Here is a 14240-nt window from a genome sequence, read left to right as displayed (position 1 = left end):
AATGCAGGAAGTGGCACCTGAGCTGTGCTCAGGATTCTAGAAAGCAGAGGTCAGAAGGGAAGGCATTCCAGACTCCAAGAGATGGAAAGTTGACTGACAGAAGAGTATAATATGAAACAGAACAGAGACCACACTCAGCACATCCTAAATCAAAGGTCTTCCTCTAGAAATTTACCCCTCCCTCCTTTTGATTTTCCAACGTCTATTAGTGATACTATTAAACTTCCTCATCACTGAGGATCAACACCCTAGGGCCATTTTGGATTGTACTCTCTCTTGTTGCAAAACTGCTGAATCCCACTAATTTTATAATCTGGAATGTTTCTCATGTACCTTCTTCTTCCTATTCCAACTCAACCAGCCAAACTCAGGCATTTATTTCCTACTACCTGGATTTTTTCAATAATCATTTAACTGGTACCCTTAACTCTATTATTTTTTCCTTTCTGACACTCTTACATATTCATTTTTTCCCCCTAAAGCACATCTTCAGACACACCACTTTCCTGCTCAAAAATGTTCAACAATTTACTAAGTGAAGCCCAGTGGTGGACTTCACTTATAAGCCTGTGCATTCACTTCAAAGTATCTTCCCACTGGATTGGGAATTCCTTGAAAGCAGAGATTGGTTTTTTTTTTTTGCCTTTCTCTGAATCTCTAGTGCTTAGGACAGTGCCTGGCACATAGTAGGTGCTTAATAAATGCTTACTGTGCCTAATTAATTTCATGGATTTTTAGTAGGTTAGCCTCATATTTGTCTTACATTTTCATTTTTTAAGTGCCTGGGATATTTTTTTTCTTTTATTTTATGTTTTTCTTTTCTTTTTAAAAATTTTCTGTTTCCCAGGAATTGGTTTTATCATCAGAGAGGGCAGATATATACCTCTTTTGGGATCCTGGTAGCATCGAATTCCAGCTAAAAGTGACCTTAGAGGTCTTCTAGTCCAAACTAAGCCCAAATTGTGTTTTCCTCAGTTTCCTCATCTGTAAAATGAGCTGGAGAAGGAAATAGCAAAACTCTCCAGGATCTATGCCAGGAAAACCCCAAGTGGGATCATAGACATGGTCATGAACTGAAATTCCAAGCAATTGAATGTAATAGCCAATGATTTTGGTGAGCTCCTGATTCTCCTTAATTTTGCTTTCTGTAAGGCTATTCCACTAGGAAATTCCAGTGCAATCCAATGAGACAACTAGCTAGTCCTCTTTGTTTATCATCTCCTCTCGGATGCTGAACTCAAAAGCCCTGGGAATAGCAAGAGTAGATAATGGTATTAAAAAAGCAGTAGTAACATGTTTTGTCACAATAAGAATCATGGGATATTTCTACCTGACATAGCTGAAACCTTTCATCTATGTAGTCTCTTCCATCAAAAGGTGATCTCCTCGAGAGCAAATTATCCCCAGAGCTCAGCACAATGCTTTGCACATTTGTTATTTGAGTTGTGTCCAATTCTTCGTGACCCCTTTTGAGGTTTACTTGGCAAAGATACTAGAGTGGTTTGACATTTCCTTCTCCAGCACATTTTACAAATGAGGAAACTGAGGCAAAGAGGGTTACATGACTTGCCCAAGGTCACACAGCTAGTAAGTGTCTATGGCCAAATTTGAATTCAAGAAGATGAATCTTCTTGACTCAAGCCTCTGCACTCTACTGCACTACCTGGCTTAGTGAACACTTAATAAATGCTTTATTCATCAAAATAAATGCATCTGTCATAGTCTTGCACAGAGTAAGGGTTCAGTAATTGTTTGCTGAATAAATATATGATCTGAAGAAGCATTCAAAGGTATTATAAAATCAAAATTAGGGGTCCAATAAAAAGCTTTTCTTACTCACACCCAAACATTTTGCTCTAATTAGTCTTTGTAATGGCTCCATTAAAGACATGTGCCCTGAGAGAGGCCAGGGAAAATTCTTCAGGGAAGTTAGTTCTTCTAGAAAGAAAACTTTGTGGCAATTTTGCACATGGCAGAAAAAGAGAATAGAGTCCAAGATGACCCTAGAGTTTTGATCCTCAGTAATGAGGGATTCAAGTAGGGATACTTGTATCCCTAGTATTAATAGTACTAAGAGATACCAGGACACAATGTCTAGTTATGCAAACGTTAATACTCAAGAGGGTCTAGGGATGGGGCAGTTGGGGTTAGTTTGGAAGCAGTCGTGTTGAGTGTGCTGATTTTTATCTTCAGTAGCTCTGAACAAAGTTCTAGAGGGCAGGGATGGTTTTGCTATTGCTTTTGTAGTCTCAGAAACTAGCAATGGGCTCACATTAAGTATCTGTGGAACTGAGTTTAATTCTTAAAAAAAAAAAAAAGTCCTATTATTTATCCTTTTGTTTTTACATTGGCAATTTCCCTCTCCCTCTCACCCTGCCCTCACCCCAGTAGAAAGAAAAACATTTAAGCCAAATAAATGGACATGATGACTAAGTCTAATTGCAAATGCAACATTTCACACCCAGAATCTCCACCTCTTTACCCAGATGTGGGAGGTATGTTTCATCATTATTCATTTTCTGGAAACAGGAATGGGCATTAAACCTAGGATGCCTTTTAGTGGCTTTAAAAAAAACATAATATGTAGAATGTGTATTTTGTTTTTCCAGATCTGCTTTCTTCACTCTGCATTAGTTCATTCAAATCTTCCCACATGTCTCTGAAATCCTCATGATTTTTTTTTTTCTTATGGTGCAACAGCATTCTGTTGTGTTCAAATACAACTTGTTTATTTATTACTCAACCAATGGGCAACACTATTTCCAGGTCTGTGTATATGTTTTTGTGTGTTTTATACCACACATACATACACAAATGCTACCCATAATATTTTACATTTGAAAGCCTTTCTTCCTGTCTTTGACACCCTTGGGTTACATTTCCAGGGACTCTGGTAATTAAATGATTTTCCCCATATCTTTCAAAGTTGTTTACACGTAGTCTCCCTCAATTTCTTTAGAATAGAGGTTATGTTTTTGCTTTCCTTGTATCCCTAGTACCTAGTACAGAGGCTGGTATACAGCCAGGGCTTAATAAATATTTTATCTCTCTGGATCTTAATTTCTCATCTGTAAAATGAGAGGGTTAGGCAAGAGTTGTCTTTACTCAGTCCTTAGCACAATATCATGCACATGATAGATGTTTAATAAATGCTTCCTATCCATCACAGAGGTTCAATCACGACTTAATTGGCAGGTTATAAAAGGGGTTCCATTGGTCTAGAACAAGGGTTCTGACTGATAGAGTTTTCCAGAGCACAAGACCATTTACAGTTCTACCAATAGAGAATGTCCCTGAATGAATTCCAAGATAGAATTACAAATATTGAATAAAATTCAAAACTAATCAGAAGCTGAGGGCCCACAGATGAAGAATCACTTGCTCAGAAAGCTTCCGCGCTTTCCAAGGGCAGGGACTATTTCATTTTTATCTCTGTACATTAGAGGCCCTTAAAACACACTTATTGGTCAACTCAACTGATCTCATTTGACTAGAGGTTCTGCCCTTCCAGTGGATTTGCCATGGTGGCTGTCAAGCCTTGCTTCAACTGCAATGAGCCTGTTTGTATATGAAATCACTCAGAAGTCTGATATGACGGTCCCTCTGGCAATCTTCTGCTGTTCTACAAGGCATTTATGGAAATGGTTAGAACCATTTTCCTTTCAAGCTGAGCACTGGGAAATCCACTAGTTACTCTTCCTTCTCTGGCTTGTAAATGAGCCAGGGCTTGAATGGGAATCCCATCCAGCATACATCAGCCACAAGTCTGTACAGGTCCAGTCTGGTCTTGCGCTGCTACTCCCTGAGCTCATCTGGCAAAGTACTTAAGGCCCCAGGACTGGAGGAGTTCGAGGTCCATCTCTGACAGCTCCATTAAAAACGAGTTTATTAATTGGCAGTTTTATTTAAGGCTGCACACTGATGCATATTTAACATTGTCATCCAATGACATCAGTGCATTTCAGAGGCCAAAGTCAATGTTACAGTGCTCCCGAAATGACTTCTCATCCACAGTGTGGGAGGTCAATTTGGAGCTTCACTCATCCCTCAAAATCCCAGAGTCAGATGCATTTGAGAGAAAGACAGTAACAGAGAAAGAGAGAGACAGTCAGAAATTGAGAGAAAGACAGTAACAGAGAAAGAGAGAGACAGTCAGAAATCTAGAGAAAGACAGTAACAGAGAAAGAGAGAGACAGTCAGAAATCGAGAGAAAGACAGTAACAGAGAAAGAGAGAGACAGTCAGAAATCGAGAGAAAGACAGTAACAGAGAAAGAGAGAGACAGAAATCGAGAGAAAGATAGTAACAGAGAAAGAGAGAGACAGTCAGAAATTGAGAGAAAGACAGTAACAGAGAAAGAGAGACAGTCAGAAATCGAGAGAAAGACAGTAACAGAGAAAGAGAGAGACAGTCAGAAATCGAGAGAAAGACAGTAACAGAGAAAGAGAGAGACAGTCAGAAATCGAGAGAAAGACAGTAACAGAGAAAGAGAGAGACAGTCAGAAATCGAGAGAAAGACAGTAACAGAGAAGAGAGAGATAGACAGAAATCAAGACAGAGAGAGGGTAAATAGTAGTAGTAGTATCATGCAAGATGCAATTTAGGAGAAATTTAATCTAATTCAGTCTTAGTAAGAGACATCCCAGAGTCATCAACAACAGGAACTCTGCTTCCATTCCATGCTCAGCATGCTCAGAAAGAGAAGGACATAACGAAGATGAAACTCTTTAAAAGAAGAATGGAAAAGTCTAATGATGGTTTTGATGGGTTTTTTAGAAGGTTCATTAGGTTCTATTTTCCTCCCTAGAGTTGTCCTACCAGGCAGAATCACCCACTGGGCACGGGGAGAGAAACAACTTTGTCTTCTCCCTGCCTCACCACCCCGCACAAATAGCTAGCTACTCAAATAGAAATAGCTGCCAAGTATTAAGTTGATGGAAAGTGAACGGTGACCTCAGTGGGCTAGCATCATGACCCCTGAGCCAGGAGTGGCGAACGATAGCCATATGATTAATGATACGGTCACCCTCAGCAGTATAGGGGCTTAGAGTGGGGGGAGGAGAGGGAAACTATAAGGAAAGGTCCCTGGAAGGGATTCAAAATCATCTTTGTTTCCATTTTAACATATGGACAGGCCATGCATCCTCTTTATAGCTTGGAATGTACTGACTTCCTTCATCTTAAGCTGAACAGGGATGGGGGAGGGACAGCTTTAACTCTTCCATGACCCCACTCTTAATTCCCAGGGACATTCATTTAAGGTTTGGGTGTGTAACAATAATAGCTGAAAGAATCACGTCAAGTTTCCTGAACTACTTCAAATACATCCTCTCCTCTGATCCTCCTAACAATCCTAGTATTATTTCTACAAATGAGTAAACTGAGGCTCAAAGGAGGCACTAATTTGCCTATGCTCACAGAGCTAACATAAAATCAGATTCTGACCTAAGTCTTCCTGAATTCAATTACAATAATCTTTCTATTAAGCCACCAGCTTTTGAACAAAAAACACTGAAGTAACACTTAGAAGAAAAGTGAAATGAATTTTCTATAAAAAGAAAATGGGGTGGAGTGGAAAAAAAAAAGCACAAGAACTAGATTCGGCTCTGATACTTGTTCAACCTTGGGCAAGTGCTTTATCTCTCTAGGTTTTGTTCCATTATCTGTAAAAGGAGGAAGCTGGGCAGGGAATTATCTTGCCTTTCTTTGTTTCCCTAGTGATTAGCACATTGCCTAGCTCACAGTAAGGACTTAATAAATGCACACTATTAAGCACAAGACTTCATGGCCACTTGTTGGGTAGGTCATAGTGGGGATTCCATTGGTTTACAGCAAAAGTTCCTAGTCTGGGATCCCTGAAATTTTAAAAATATATTTTAATAATTTTATTTCAATATAAATGATTCTTTGTAGTTCTCTATATGTCTTCTTTGTGTATTTGAAAATTTAATTCCAAGAGGAGTGTGTCACTACCAGCTGCAAAATGGATCTATGAAAAAGAAACCAAACTTAAGAATCCCTCATCTATAGGTTGGACATGGTCACTGAGATCTCTTCTAATTGTCAAATTCTGTACCTAGTTGGTCATCAGAATCACATTTGGCTCCAAATCCTGTGATGGTAGCTGCTTGAGATGTGCTAAAATGACATGAGCAAAGAGACACAAAAAAGTTGGTAGGAAGTGTCCTGATTGGTTAGAAAAGCTCCTCTCCTTTTGAACTGAACAAGATAATGGAATCCAGGGGTAGAGAAGAAAAATAATTGGATTCAGAGTACATAGGAAGATTTGTATGAACAGATACAGAATGAAACATGCAAAGAAATAGCAAGCAGGGGGACAATATATCCAGTGACGACAATAATACCAAGAAATAGATCAGTAAAAGGAAGCTAAACTCTGAGTAATTTTAAAAAACAAAAAAACAGAATGATCCCTCTCAGAGGTGGGAGATTGTGAATTCATAATATCATGGAATCAATTGTTTTGTTTTTGATTCAGGAGGTCCAATGGGGAAAGGGAAAAGTAAGATATATATATATATATATATATATATATATATATATATATATATATATATATATATATATATATATATATATATATATATATATATATATATATATATCCACAAATAATAGTGATGCAGAAACAAAAGGCATCATTACAACATTTTTTAAAAAGTCAACAAGCATCTATTAAATATCTGTTATATACCAGGCACTGTGCTAAGTTCTGGGGATTCAAAGAAGCAAAATCATCTCCGGTCTTTGTGGTCTAATGAGAGGGGCAACATGCAGATGATGTACAAACAAGCTATATACAGGGTAAATTGGGGAAGATCTCAAGGGATAATCCCTAGCATAAAACAAGTCTGCTGATTTAGAGCTGAGTAGACCTTAGAAATTATCTAATCCAACCTTTTTAGTTTGTGCAGCTAGGTTCCAATTAATGTGAAAAATGAATACCGTCGAGCGATCACGTGTTTCAATTCACACTATTAAAGTTATAATTATGTAAAATATGGTAGCTGGCTCTAGCCTAATGGAAATATGCAGTGAGAATTCAGATGATGCTATCACTTCATGGGAATCATCATTCACATCAATATGGACCTAACTGCAAATAAGGAAACCGTGGCCCAGGGAGGTTAAGCGGTAGAGCTTGACGCCACGTCCTATTACTCCAAAGCCAACATTTCTCCCAACGATGGCCAGAATAAGCCAAATATATTACTTGTTGGTCATGCGTCGACTCATGAAATTCTAGAATTGAAAAAGAAAATCTTGTCTAAAGCATTGAATCCTTCTGTATCATCACCAGCAAAAGCGGTTATTTAGTCTCTGTTTAAATACTTCTTAATTTAGGGCTGCTTTAATCGTCAGAAAGCATTGAACCAAAACATGCCTCCCTGTAACTACCACACATTATCCCTGGTTTTCTACTCGAGGGCCACAAAGAACAAAATGAACCTATTTTCCATATGACAACCATTCAAACATTCAAAGATAGTTATCATCCCCTCCAAACCCAAACTCTTCTTCCAAGCTAAATATCTTTGTCAAGTAAGCTTCAGGTTATCCAACGTACAATCAGCTCCTCTGCAGTCAGACTCTTTAATCACCTGAACCTGTTTCAAGAGCCAGGAGCAAGCGGTTTAATAGACCCATCACTCAACACCAGGGGACATCAATTAAGGTTTAGAAGCTCATGCTCCGATGTCCTTCAAACCTCCTATGAACTGATTGAAAAGATGGGAGAGTTCTCTTTTCTAAATTGAAGGAGGTCACTGATTTGCTCCCATTTAGATTGAAAACTGGGAATCAACAAGATTAAGGGCTACATCTTCATTTGCTCTGTGCAAAAAAGGGGAAAAACACACACACACACACACACACACACACACACACACACACAACAGAACAGCATTGAAAGTTTTTTAAATCCTGAAAACCATAGTAAAGAACCAAAAAAAGTTATCCACCACATTGCTAAATGAGTTAAGCTTCATTGCCCTTCCCCTGCAGAGGGGATTTAAACTCCTCCAAAACGCCCAATTCTAATAGTCTCAGCCTCAGCAGGGGACCCATCCCTTGCTGCTAGACCAGGGGGCTTAGGCTGTAGCTCATCCTTCTTTGCTTTTCCAATCACAATGGTACTACACAAACTCCTTGTATGGCTGGCCACTGCATCCTGAGGTCATGAATTCAACAGAGCCTTCCAATTATCCTCTCCTCTCTCTCCAGGAGTCCCCCCTCCATAATCAATAAACCGAGCCATAGACAAAGAGCTTCCTGTGAAATGAAATTGTTTTCATTTGTGCTTGTACCCCAGGCCAAGGCATCTTGGGAAATGTAGTCCTCTCCCACCTTGGCCAAAGAGCCCCATTCTATACAAGGCAAGTCTGTCTTCTGAGATATTTAGTAACTGGCACCTCATCATGAGGTACTGGGCCATAAAACAATCCCTTAGGAAGCTTGTGCTATTTAAAGTAGACGGAGGCCCCACTAACTTGGATTGAGCATTTAAAACAATGCTTTTGACAAGCTAGAGGATTAACACATCCTTTCCCCAAACTGTAAGGATTATCAGACTCCTAAAAAAGGAAAAAAAAATGGATTTTCCTTTGAGGACTTTTTCATAACTTGCTACTTAAGCATGCTGGGTCTTTTTATCTCAGGAACCCGTGAAAAGGGGCTGTTTGTAGGAGGGTCTCTGTCAATTTGGCTGGAAAAGCCATACAGCTTCCTCCTGAAAATTATCACTACTTTCTTATGCTTCATTTCTCATTCTAAAGCTCTAGTGCCTTTTCCAGGAAAAGTGGGCATTTGTGCTTCAAAAGATTCTGCACTTCACTTAAAACACACACACACACACAACAAAAACCCAACCCACAAACCACTTTGCCTGGTATTCAAAGGCCTCCACAATCTGGCAGCAATCTACTTTTCCAGCCTTATCTCACACTACTCCCACATGTACTCTTGACTCCACCTAAACTGGATGATCATCCACCATTCTCATCTCGCCCTTTCCCATCTCCACGTGTTTGCACACAGTTTAGAATAATAATCATCCTATTTATGTAGGATTTTTAGGTGTAGGAAGCTCTTTATATACAAGAACACCTAGGGAGTTAGATGGCAACATGGGTAATCCATGGGATCTGGAGACAGGAAGCCTTGAGTTCAAATCCAGCTTCAGACATTTAGCACTGATCAAATCCCTTAAACTATCAACTTCAGTTTCCTCATCTGTAAAATGGGGATAATAACAGCATCAGTCTCCTAGGGTTGTGGTAAGGAGTGAATGAGATAACATGAATGAGTAAAGTGCTTTGAAAAACATATATAAAAAGTGTTATGTAAATATATATTTAAATTTATATAAAATATATTTCTATATATAAAGTATGATGTAAATGTTAGGTGCTATTATGTACTCATTTGAACTCAGATTTCCTGAGTCTAAGCACTGTACCATTGTGTCTCTTTAGATGAGCTTTTACCCCACTTTTGTCCCCAGTTCTTCCCTATTGAAGAAGTCTCCTTCCTTTAAGGTCAGTGTATATGTCACTTCTTCCTTGAAGCCTTCATGGATCGAGGTCCCTTTCCCACTACCCCTATTTTGTCCATTTTATCCCATGCTCAGTTCCATCTGTTACTTGAGGGTGGAGGCTGTGATTTCTTTCATTACTAGAGGGATCTTGAATACATCAAGTTATCTAATAAATATTGATTGAATAAAACTTTCATTTTAAGTCCTTTTCAATTTGTGTCATTCTCTGCTGTACCAGGAAGCTTGTGTATCCATGTGGGAAGAACGCCTGCTGCCTACCAACATGGTATACTTAGGAAAACAAAAGGAAGTCTCCCTTTCTATAGTCACTGAAATTCTACCATGAGAGATACACTTCTTTGTGTAAAGCATTACCCTTTCTTTACTCATGATCCTTTAAAAAAAAAGAAAAAAAAAGAAAAGTAAATCCTCCAGAAGAAGAGTAATATGTTAAGTCCTTAAAACCATAAAGCAAATACATCTGACAGATTTTATTCAACCTTAAACAAAATGAATGTTCTCTAGGGCTGTTCCTGTCTATGCCAGAGGCCAGTGGAAGCTAGTAAACTTTTAGATAAGATGGAATATCTCATACAGTTTTAATAAATTCACATTGCTGCATTCCTCCTTTCTATAGAATTCCCCATCCCCTTCCATATATCTCCTCACCCATCATCACTCCCACATGGCCCTTGTACACAAATCTACCGTTTCCCAGCAAATCTTCCATTTCATAAATCAGAGCTCGTTAGACCTAGAAGAATTTCAGCAATCATAAAGTCCAGCCCTCTACGTTCTGTCGGAGGAGCCTGAGGTCCAGTGAGGTTCAGGGCCAAGGTCAGGAGGGGAACTTAAGGGCTTTTGCTTCTCATTCCAGTTCAGCCTCAAACTACACATTTCCACAAACTCAAAATTTCCAAGGCAGAAAGGACCTCAGAAGTCTCTGAATACAAGATCCCAAACAAGAGGCCATTCCAATCCCAATTGGAGATCTCCAGTGATGGGGGACTCATGCTAGAGCAATGAACAGACTGAACTAGGTCACTAACCAGCTATCTGTATAATTTTGGTAAGTCATTTCCTCTCCCCTAAGTGACATTTTCCTCAGTTATAAAATGAGGAGGGTTGGATTGCATCCTTCCTTCTAGGTTTAAATCATTGAACCTATGACCTCCTGTGATAGGTCAGTCCAATTTGGGGCAGGATACCCACCTTATTATTCTATTGTTCTAATCCCACCTTTTCTTACCCCATTCCTCTTCTGTCAGATAAACAAATTGCTCCCTTTGAACTTGGGTAGAAGCTGTGATCAGATACCTTATTCTCTTTGCATCATTCCCCTCATTTCCTCTCTCTGATTCCCAACCGGGGCTTAAGACCATGAGCCAATAAGAGGATGATTTGGGCAAAGAGCAATTTCCCTCTCTGTATCACACCATCTGCAGGTCATTCTTAGACAAAGCCCTGGTCATTTGGTCATTATCTTGCCTTCCCTTCTGTATTTTCCACATTGCCTAGCACATCCTACATGCTCAATTACCAATTGGTTTACCCATAGTTAAAAAAAAAATAGTGGATAGGCACAGTTATCACAAAATTCTGCTACCTTCCCCCTACACAAGGCTAACAATTATTTCAGGTTCTGGTCCACAAGATAACTTCTCTTAGAGTGGATCAGAAAAAACTCGGAGTCAGGAAGTCCCGGTTTCAAATCCCGCCTCTGATATTAACAGTTCTGTAATCTGGGGAAGCCACTCAATCCTTGACCCTGCTTTTTCTCATCTGTAAAATTGAGATGAAGACAATAGCATCTAAGCTTACGAGGTTGTGGGGAGAATAAATGACAAGCGAAAAGGACTGCGAAAACTGAAACTATCATATAAATGTGAGTTACTGTTGTTATTTTTGCTGTAGGAGAAGCTAAAATAATAAGCTGCTTTCTTTCCCCTGCTCTTGATAGCCCCCTTGCCCACTATAACTCAAGGAAAGGGGAAGACGGATAGGGAGACAGATTGCGATTCAATACATGAACAAAGAACCTTCCAATTAGCACCACAGGGACAGGCTGGCTGTCTTGGGACACAAAGAGGCTTCATATGCCTTTATAATTATAACAGATCTCAGCCCCAGGAAGGAGAGAAAGAAATACACGGTCTTCCTTTTGTCCGGGAGGTAGGGATGGGAGAGAGGTGACTTTGGGTGGGAAATGGTGTCCATGTGTGCGCTACCACGCCAAGAGGGCTAAACTCCGGTGGAATCCCAGCTCTGTTACTGACTGTGTGACTTATTATCCCCAAGCCTCAGTTTCCTCATCTGAAAAACTAAATGCAATTGGTCTGTACATCAACCAACATACATTTATGAGTTCTCACTCTGCACAAATCACCAGGGATACATTTGTACAAATACAGAGATACATTTTTAAAAGGCAGATAGTCTCTGACTTCAAGGAACTTCCATTCCACTTGGGTGTGGAGAACTCACAGATCTAGAAACAGAAGAGACCTGAAGTGTCAGAGTCTAAGCCTTTCATTTTGCAGATGAGAAAACTGAGGCCCATGGAGGTGAAGCGGTTTGAAAACCTTCCCAAATGGCTTTTGCACTAAATAAACACATAGTGATAGGCGGGACTGAGGGGGAAATTAGAGAAGCTCTCTGGCAGGAATGACACTTGAACTGAGCCTCGAAGGGAGCCAGGGGTTTCCGGAGCTGAGGAGGGAGTGCATTCCAGGCACGGGGACCCAGACTGGGCACATTCCATCCTCGGCTCTCTGATCTTCACTGTGAGCTGCTCGTCATCTTGCTCACTTTGCTGCTGCTGCTGTTGTTGTTGTTTTTACAAGGGAAGGCTCAGTGGAGGCCAGGAGGGGGGTCTATCCGGAAATGACTTGAGATAGAAAAACAAACGGCATTAGGAAAACTTTTTTAAAAATCAAAGAAGCATCTTCGAGCTGAGGCTGGAAGCCTGGATGACCTCCTTGGCAGGGATGCTGAGAGGAGATTCCTGCACTGGGTGGGAGGCTGGAGAGGAGGCCCACTTCAGATCCTTTCCAAACCTAAACTCCTTTGACTCTGAGAGGGAGGAAAAAGAGAACAGGAAAGGCAGAGGGAGGAACAAAAAGGAACAGGAGAGGAAGAAGGAGATTGGGAAGGGAGTGGGCGGGGCAGGGTGTGGGGAAGGAACTTTCTAGGGTGTTGGGAAAGTTTTCATCTGCTCAAAGGGAGTTCACTAAAAGCAAAGATGTTCCAGAAGGAAGAAGAAAACAAAACCCGGGAGACTTTTCTACCTTAAGCCCTGCCCAAGAGGCTTGCCAACTGGGGCCCAGGAGGAGCGAGTGCTGAGGATTCTCAGGGAGCCATGGCTCACATTCAGAGTACAAGAAAGGAGACTTTCTGCAGGAGGCCTGGCCCCTCAGTTGCCAGAATTTGCTCCTCTACGAACACGTTCCTTCTGCTCCAGAGGTGTGAATTATTCAGACAGACAGACAACTGGAGAGATGGATAACGAGAGATAGAGAAATAGATTGATGGATAGAAAAATAGATAGATGAATGGATGATTAGAGCTATAGATGGATAAAAGGATCAACAGATGGAAAGATGGACAGATAAATGGATAGATGAACAGATAGATGGATGGACATATGGATGGATGAATAGGCAGGTAGGTAGATGGATGGATGGATGGGTACATAAATAGATGACAGATGGATATAGACAAGACGACTATAGATAGACAAAACAGATGGACAAATAGAGATAGGTAGGTAGAAGATGGATAAATAGATGGATGGATGGATAGATGGATAGACAGATGACTGTTGGATAGAGATAGATAAGAAAAGATAGATAAATAGATATATGGATCAACAGATAGAAAGATGGCTAGATGGATGATGGATGAATAGGTAGGTAGGTAGATGAATGGATGGATGGGTACATAAATAGATGACCGATGGATATAGACAAGACAACTATAGATAGACAAAACAGATGGACAAATAGAGATAGGTAGAAGATGGATAAATAGATGGATGGATGGATAGATGGATAGACAGATGACTGTTGGATAGAGATAGATAAGAAAAGATAGATAAATAGATATATGGATCAACAGATAGAAAGATGGCTAGATGGATGGATGAATAGATGGACAGATAGGTAGATAGATGGATAGATATGTAGTAGATAAATGGATGGATGGGTGAATGGTTAGATAAATACATGAAAGGTGGATAGAGATAGATAAGACATAGATAAGAGATAGGTAAGTTGATGGATAGATAGACAGAAAAATAGATGGACAGACAGATAAATGATGAACAAAGGACAGATAGATAATGAATAGATATGTAGATGCAAGAATGGATGATAAATCATGTATTGATAATGGATATAAAGAAAACAGATGACACATAGAGATAATATATTAATCTAATAGTGATATATTAATAATGGATGTAGATATATAGTTATCAAATATCCATTATCTTGATAATTGTATTTTATTATAGTTGGTTTCCTTGGTAATCCTATTTTGCATTTTAAAACATTCTGAGAAAGGTCCATAGGGTCCTACAGAATGTTCACAGGATAAAATAGGTTAAGAATCTCTGGTCTGGTGCATGCTTTCATCTCACAAATGGGGAATCTGGTGCCCAGAGAAATGAAATGATTTGTTTGGGT

At 39.8% G+C, this 14240-nt stretch overlaps 1 protein-coding gene across 5 annotated transcripts in view; it reads right to left on the bottom strand.

Annotated features, from left to right (window-relative positions):
- The window catches only part of PRICKLE2 (prickle planar cell polarity protein 2), a 353317-nt gene that overhangs the window by 75495 nt on the left and 263582 nt on the right, over positions 1-14240 (bottom strand). The gene's annotated exons all lie outside the window — the stretch shown is intronic.

Source organism: Sminthopsis crassicaudata, chromosome 1 (assembly GCF_048593235.1).
Source record: "Sminthopsis crassicaudata isolate SCR6 chromosome 1, ASM4859323v1, whole genome shotgun sequence".
In the NCBI taxonomy this organism is placed as follows: Eukaryota; Metazoa; Chordata; class Mammalia; order Dasyuromorphia; family Dasyuridae; genus Sminthopsis; species Sminthopsis crassicaudata.
The sequence above is the reverse complement of the archived record's forward strand: the minus strand, read 5'-3'. Positions and strand labels throughout refer to the sequence as shown.